The sequence below is a fragment of the Panulirus ornatus genome, chromosome 36 (assembly GCF_036320965.1).
Source record: "Panulirus ornatus isolate Po-2019 chromosome 36, ASM3632096v1, whole genome shotgun sequence".
Lineage (NCBI taxonomy): Eukaryota > Metazoa > Arthropoda > Malacostraca > Decapoda > Palinuridae > Panulirus > Panulirus ornatus.
Window position 1 is genome coordinate 16,041,907 of NC_092259.1, and position 7,500 is coordinate 16,049,406.

General features: G+C 48.3%; 1 protein-coding gene across 1 annotated transcript in view; it reads right to left on the reverse strand.

Annotated features, from left to right (window-relative positions):
- Positions 1–370, reverse strand: part of LOC139760412 (chitinase-3-like protein 1) — a 68,451-nt gene extending 68,081 nt beyond the window's left edge. Inside the window, exon 1 of the mRNA XM_071683583.1 lies at positions 302–370. The gene's annotated coding sequence lies outside the window, so the exon portion shown is untranslated. The remainder of the gene's footprint in view (positions 1–301) is intronic.
- Positions 371–7,500: the final 7,130 nt, after the last annotated feature.

Here is a 7,500-nt window from a genome sequence, read left to right on the forward strand (position 1 = left end):
AAAATATATATATATATATATATAATATATATATATATATATATATATATATATATATATATATATATATGTATATAGATAGATAGATAGATAGCGCATGAAAAGTATATCCTCAAAAGTTAGTTTGTGAGGGAAAGAAAGTCTGTAATAAATGCAATCTTGACAAATCGAAAGTTCAGTGAGAATATTTGTGTAGCTGGTCTGACCTTCGGATTATCTGGACAAGAAGGAGTGGAGGCGAAGGACTGGGTCTCAGAGTCCGTAATTGATGGTTTGGAAGATCAGACGTTAAGAAAATTACCTTTGACATGTTGGCACACACAAATCCAGGTCCTTGCGGTATCAGTGTTACCGGCGTCCTGAGTGGGAGTGGCGGTTGTATGAAAGAGGAGATTGACCCATGGCATACGAATGTCTAACTCGCACTTTTTGTGTGGAATGCTTGTGGAGAGTATGTGGTGCAAGGAGTGAGAAGTGGTAGGGTAAGAGGGAGGTGTGTGGTATTAAGATTATGGTTGGGAGAGCTGGAGAGGGTGTGCTTAAATGGTTAGGACATATAAAGAGGATGAATGAGGAGAGAGTGACTGATTGGGTCTACTCGTCAGAGTTGAAGGAAACGGATATAATACTTCCTTCTCTCCTCGTATTGCATAGATGTGGAATTCTCTTCCTGTCTTGCCCTCTTCCTTCAACCCATATATTGTAGAAGACTGAGGACCGCGAGGAGCAGTTCAAAATGAGTCAAGAAAAGGTGGGAATGTGTGCCAGCCTCAGGGGATGTAACGGTAGTTCAGATGTCTGAAGAACCTTATGGTGGTGAAGGTGGGAAGTGCTCTCAGGCAAACCCATGCACACTCCGAACTCACACTTTTGTGGTTTGTGTTTCGCTCAGTGAGGGACCAGATGAATTATGTTTTACCTTTGACATGAGATCCGAAGTCTTTTGATTCAAGATCATTAACTAGTTGTCCATCTGGGACAGGTGTTGGCTGTGCACTTGTCTGCCGGAGAGACAAGATCAGAATTTAGATTCCGTGGAAGTGTGTTTCATGATAAGTATGTAAGAATAGCACGATGTAAAAATTGACGATTCTGCTTTTTTCATGTGAAGCGTAGCGTTGCACTAAAGCAAACCATTATCAGAGAAGAAACTCCTTGACTTGGGAGTTTCTTGATATGAGGGAGATACGAGAGCTCGCCCTTGAAGTATTTCATGTCATTACAGTAAACAGTCTTACAATGTGAAGGTCAGGAGACTTGCCTGGTATATCGATAGGACAAGAGTTTGGTCTTCCAAAATCATCTGTTGCTGTGTTAGCTTTACTGCGTAGTCGGTAGAGAGGGTAGCAATTGTGTCATCAAAGAGCATCTGTTGCTGTGTTAGCTTTGCCACATAAGCAGGTTAACTTGGTCTGTGAGGGATCCCCTGGCTTGTTTAACCTTTAGGTTGTCGTCTTTGAAAAGACAATAGAGACGTTGTTGGTGATCATTTAAGATGTCATTGTAGTTACCATAGATCATATCAAGCATAATGTTAGTGGGCCAGAACGAGAGCAGAGAGCTTGAATATCTGCCACATATTCCAGTCTGTTTTGTGTAAAATTTTGACGGTCGTAGACAAAGGCGTGTAGTCATTTACCCACCTCCTACATGTTGACGTTCCAACCACATGTAGGGGCATGAGTTACTTAGCTGGACCATCCAGAGAAGTATGGACCGGGAACAGACATTGAAAGTGTTGTTTTAAGAAGTCTGTTGTAACTCCATCCGAGTAAAGGGGCTGTCCTGATGGAGAGTGGTCAGCCATGGGTGTAGAATTAAACCATTGGGTGAGTGAGAGGCCAAGGTCCTGGATGCACTCTGTGAGGGCAAAGATCGGTGCTTGTCCCCACGGTGGTGTATAGATGCCACATGTAGACATGAGATCCGAAATTACGGAAGACGGCAAAAGTGTTGGAAGTGAAATACTTGAGGAGAGTACGTAGTGTAAAGAGGGTTGATTGAGAAGTGGTAGGGTAAGAGGGAGGTGTGTGTGCACCTGTAGCTTGGAGTGCGTTGAACCTGTAATTTGGGGTACGTGTGAACCCGTGGCTTGGGGTACACGTGAACCTGTGGCTTGGGGTACACGTGAACCTGTGGCTTGGGGTACACGTGAACCTGTGGCTTGGGGTACACGTGATCCTGTGGCTTGGGGTACATGTGAACCTGTGGCTTTGGGTACACGTGAACCTGTGGCTTGGGGTACACGTGAACCTGTGGCTTGAGGTACACGTGAACCTGTGGCTTGGGGTACACGTGAACCTGTGGCTTGGGGTACACGTGAACCTGTGGCTTGGGGTACATGTGAACCTGTGGCTTGGGGTACACGTGAACCTGTGGCTTGAGGTACACGTGAACCTGTGGCTTGGGGTACACGTGAACCTGTGGCTTGGGGTACACGTGAACCTGTGGCTTGGGGTACACGTGAACCTGTGGCTTGGGGTACACGTGAACCTGTGGCTTGGGGTACACGTGAACCTGTGGCTTGGGGTACACGTGAACCTGTGGCTTGGGGTACACGTGAACCTGTGGCTTGGGGTACACGTGATCCTGTGGCTTGGGGTACACGTGAACCTGTGGCTTAGGGTACACGTGATCCTGTGGCTTGGGGTACACGTGAACCTGTGGCTTGGGGTACACGTGATCCTGTGGCTTGGGGTACATGTGAACCTGTGGCTTTGGGTACACGTGAACCTGTGGCTTGGGGTACACGTGAACCTGTGGCTTGGGGTACACGTGATCCTGTGGCTTGGGGTACATGTGAACCTGTGGCTTTGGGTACACGTGAACCTGTGGCTTGGGGTACACGTGAACCTGTGGCTTGAGGTACACGTGAACCTGTGGCTTGGGGTACACGTGAACCTGTGGCTTGGGGTACACGTGAACCTGTGGCTTGGGGTACATGTGAACCTGTGGCTTGGGGTACACAGTGAACCTGTGGCTTGAGGTACACGTGAACCTGTGGCTTTGGGTACACGTGAACCTGTGGCTTGGGGTACACGTGAACCTGTGGCTTGGGGTACACGTGAACCTGTGGCTTGGGGTACACGTGAACCTGTGGCTTGGGGTACACGTGAACCTGTGGCTTGGGGTACACGTGAACCTGTGGCTTGGGGTACACGTGATCCTGTGGCTTGGGGTACACGTGAACCTGTGGCTTAGGGTACACGTGATCCTGTGGCTTGGGGTACACGTGAACCTGTGGCTTGGGGTACACGTGATCCTGTGGCTTGGGGTACATGTGAACCTGTGGCTTTGGGTACACGTGAACCTGTGGCTTGGGGTACACGTGAACCTGTGGCTTGAGGTACACGTGAACCTGTGGCTTGGGGTACACGTGAACCTGTGGCTTGGGGTACACGTGATCCTGTGGCTTGGGGTACACGTGAACCTGTGGCTTTGGGTACACGTGAACCTGTGGCTTGGGGTACACGTGATCCTGTGGCTTGGGGTACACGTGAACCTGTGGCTTGAGGTACACGTGATCCTGTGGCTTGGGGTACACGTGAACCTGTGGCTTGGGGTACATGTGAACCTGTGGCTTGGGTACACGTGAAGCTGTGGCTTGGGGTACACGTGAACCTGTGGCTTGAGGTACACGTGAACCTGTGGCTTGGGGTACATGTGAACCTGTGGCTTGGGGTACACGTGAACCTGTGGCTTGGGGTACATGTGAACCTGTGGCTTGGGGTACATGTGAACCTGTGGCTTGGGGTACATGTGAACCTGTGGCTTGGGGTACATGTGAACCTGTGGCTTGGGGTACACGTGAACCTGTGGCTTGGGGTACACGTGAACCTGTGGCTCGGGGTACACGTGAACCAGTGGCTTAGGGGTACACGTGAACCAGTGGCTTGAGGTACACGTGAACCTGTGGCTTCTGGTACACGTGAACCTGTGGCTTGGGGTACACGTGAACCTGTGGCTTGGGGTACACGTGAACCTGTGGCTTTGGGTACACGTGAACCTGTGGCTTTGGGTACACGTGAACCAGTGGCTTGGGGTACACGTGAACCAGTGGCTTGAGGTACACGTGAACCTGTGGCTTCTGGTACACGTGAACCTGTGGCTTGGGGTACACGTGAACCTGTGGCTTGGGGTACACGTGAACCTGTGGCTTTGGGTACACGTGAACCTGTGGCTTTGGGTACACGTGAACCTGTGGCTTAGGGTACACGTGAACCTGTGGCTTGGGGTACACGTGAACCAGTGGCTCGAGGTACTCGTGAACCTGTGGCTTGTGGTACACGTGAAATTGTGGCTTGGGGTACATCTGAACCTGTGGCTTAGGGTACACGTGAACACGTGGCTTGGGGTACACGTGAACTTGTGGCTTGGAGTACATCTGAACCTGTGGCTTGGTGTACACGTGAACCTGTGGATTGTGGTACACGTGAACTTGTGGCTTGGGGTACACGTGAACCTGTGGCTTGGGGTACACGTGAACGCGTGGCTTGTGGTACACGTGAACTTGTGTCTTGGGGTACATCTGAACCTGTGGCTTGGGGTGCACGTGAATCTGTGACGAGGTACACATGAATCTGTGGCCTGGGGCACACATGAACCTATGGCTTGGGGTAGACGTGATCCTATGACTTGGGATACATTTGAACCTTTTGCTTGGGGTACACATGAACCTGTGGCTTGAGGTACACTTGAACCTGTGACTTGGGGTACATGTGAACATATGTTTTGGGGTACACGTGAACCTGTGGATTGGGGTACATGTGAACCTTTGGCTTGGGGTACACGTGAACCTGTGGCTTAGGGTACACCTTTACCTGTGGCTTGGGGTACATTTGAACCAGTGGCTTAGGGTATGCGCGAACCAGTGGCTTGTGGTACTCGTGAACCTGTGGCTTGGGGTACACGAAATCCTTTGGCTTGTGGTACTCGTGAACCTTTGGCTTGGGGTATGCGTGAACCAGTGGCTGGTGGTACACGTGAACCTGTGGCTTGGGGTACAAGTGAACCTGTGGCTTGGGGTACACGTGAACCTGTGGCTTGGGGTACACGTGAACCTGTGGCTTGGGGTATGCGTGAACCTGTGGCTTGGGGTACACGTGAACCTGTGGCTTGGGGTGTAAGGTTGCGTCGACAGGAATGAATACAGGTCCTCTTCGTGGATGGTAGTCAATGAAGATCAGGCGGCCTTTGTAGATTTATTACAAAAGAATATGTACGTCCATCTGTAGTACTCTGGGCTATCGTCTTATGACACACTACGACACACTCTAGTGAACAGTGTGACGATGCTGGCCAGTGTGTCCCCTCGGGTCACACTGACAGGAGTTATATTGGAGTCCGTCAACACCCATTCAACAACGTGTTCAAATAACAGATCAGATCTTACGTGTTCAAACATCCTGAGTAACAGTAGCCCGTGGGAACAGTGGGCCCGTGGGAACATGCATCTAACTCTATGTAACTCACAGTAAAATGATAATAACAAATAGTTAATGAAAAATTAATGGGAGTATGCGTGAGTCTTACATTTTGCTCGGCCACAACCTGGCTCAAGCTCCTGCGAGCCATGAAAAGTTATGGTTATTTATGAAATAATACTGAGTACAGAAATAAACAAATTATAGTTATTAACAAGAGTTGCTCCTATATCAACTAGTATTCTTGATAAGATAGATAACACACTCTACAATTGTTAGAGGATTGAAAAGATATATATATATATATATATATATATATATATATATATATATATATATATATATATATATATATATATATATATTATAAACAAAATCAGTATGCAAAAAAAATTCAAGCAACTCAATTAATACATATTATTCTGGAGTTAGATTCCTCCTCAAATAAGGTAGTGCTGCTGCGACTACCTTCTGAACATCCAATGTGGCTGTAGGGAATTCTATATTAGACACCCTATGTCGTAGACGACAACATAAGATGAATACTATGAATAACAATATGAGTGCAATAGACAACGAAATAATTGAAAATCCAGAAACATGAGAAGTGTACTTAAAAGGTACAAAAGCCAAAACATCTATTGCAGAATCTAAATCTTCTTGAACCATAGATGGAAGGTGTTGGATATTTACTTCATTAATGATGGATAAGTTGATGTTTTGGGGGATTCGTTCTATACTCGGGATAGCTCTATCAATCTGGCCCAAAAAATGATCATGAGTACCGAACAATTTGAAACTTGAACTGATAACAGTACATTGTTGTCCTAACTGAATGTGTCCCAGAAACAAATAAGATTTGGGATGATTGGGTGGGCAATGAATGAGAACATTTTGTGGTTCTGGAAAAAACAGTACGTGATATTTGTCCATACTTTCAAAACTCTAGTGTTGCTCCTCCTCCAACTTTGTTAAACCAGTGGACCTGGAAATTTAATAGTACTTGTGTGATTCTGTATGACATAATACAAGACACTGAATCTCCAGATATTGCTTCTCATTTCAAAAGTCTTGAGAGAGTATTTCTGCGACTTAAGGATGCAAACCTAAAAGTCAAGTTATCCAAATGTTCCTTTCTACAGACAAGAATTAATGGTAGTGTGCGTAAGTCTTACACGGGTACGTGTGGACCTGTGGCTTGGGGTACCACTGAACCTGTGGCTTGGGGTACATGTAGACCTGTGGCTTGGGGTACCACTGAACCTGTGGCTTGGGGTACATGTGGACCTGTGGCTTGGGGTACCACTGAACCTGTGGCTTGGGGTACATGTGGACCTGTGGCTTGGGGTACCACTGAACCTGTGGCTTGGGGTACATGTGTACCTGTGGCTTGGGGTACCACTGAACCTGTGGCTTGGGGTACATGTAGACCTGTGGCTTGGGGTACCACTGAACCTGTGGCTTGGGGTACATGTGGACCTGTGGCTTGGGGTACCACTGAACCTGTGGCTTGGGGTACATGTAGACCTGTGGCTTGGGGTACCACTGAACCTGTAGCTTGGGGTACACGTGAACCTGTGGCTTGTGGTACACATGAACCTGTGGCTTGGGGTACACGTGATCCTATGGTTTGGGGTACACGTGAACCTGTGGCTTGGGGGTACACGTGAACCTGTGGCTTGGGGTACACGTGAACCTGTGGTTTTGGGTACACGTGAACCTGTGGCTTTGGGTACACGTGAACCTGTGGCTTGGGGTACACGTGAACCTGTGGCTTGGGGTACACGTGAACCTGTGGCTTGGGGTACCACTGAACCTGTGGCTTGGGGTACACGTGAACCTGTGGCTTGGGGTACACGTAATCCTGTGGCTTGGGGTACACGTGAACCTGTGGCTTGGGGTACATGTGAACCTGTGGCTTGGGGTACACGTAATCCTGTGGCTTGGGGTACACGTAATCCTGTGGCTTGGGGTACACGTGAACCTGTGGCTTGGGGTACCTGTGAACCTGTGGCTTGGGGTACACGTGAACCTGTGGCTTGGGGTACATGTGAACCTGTGGCTTGGGGTACACGTG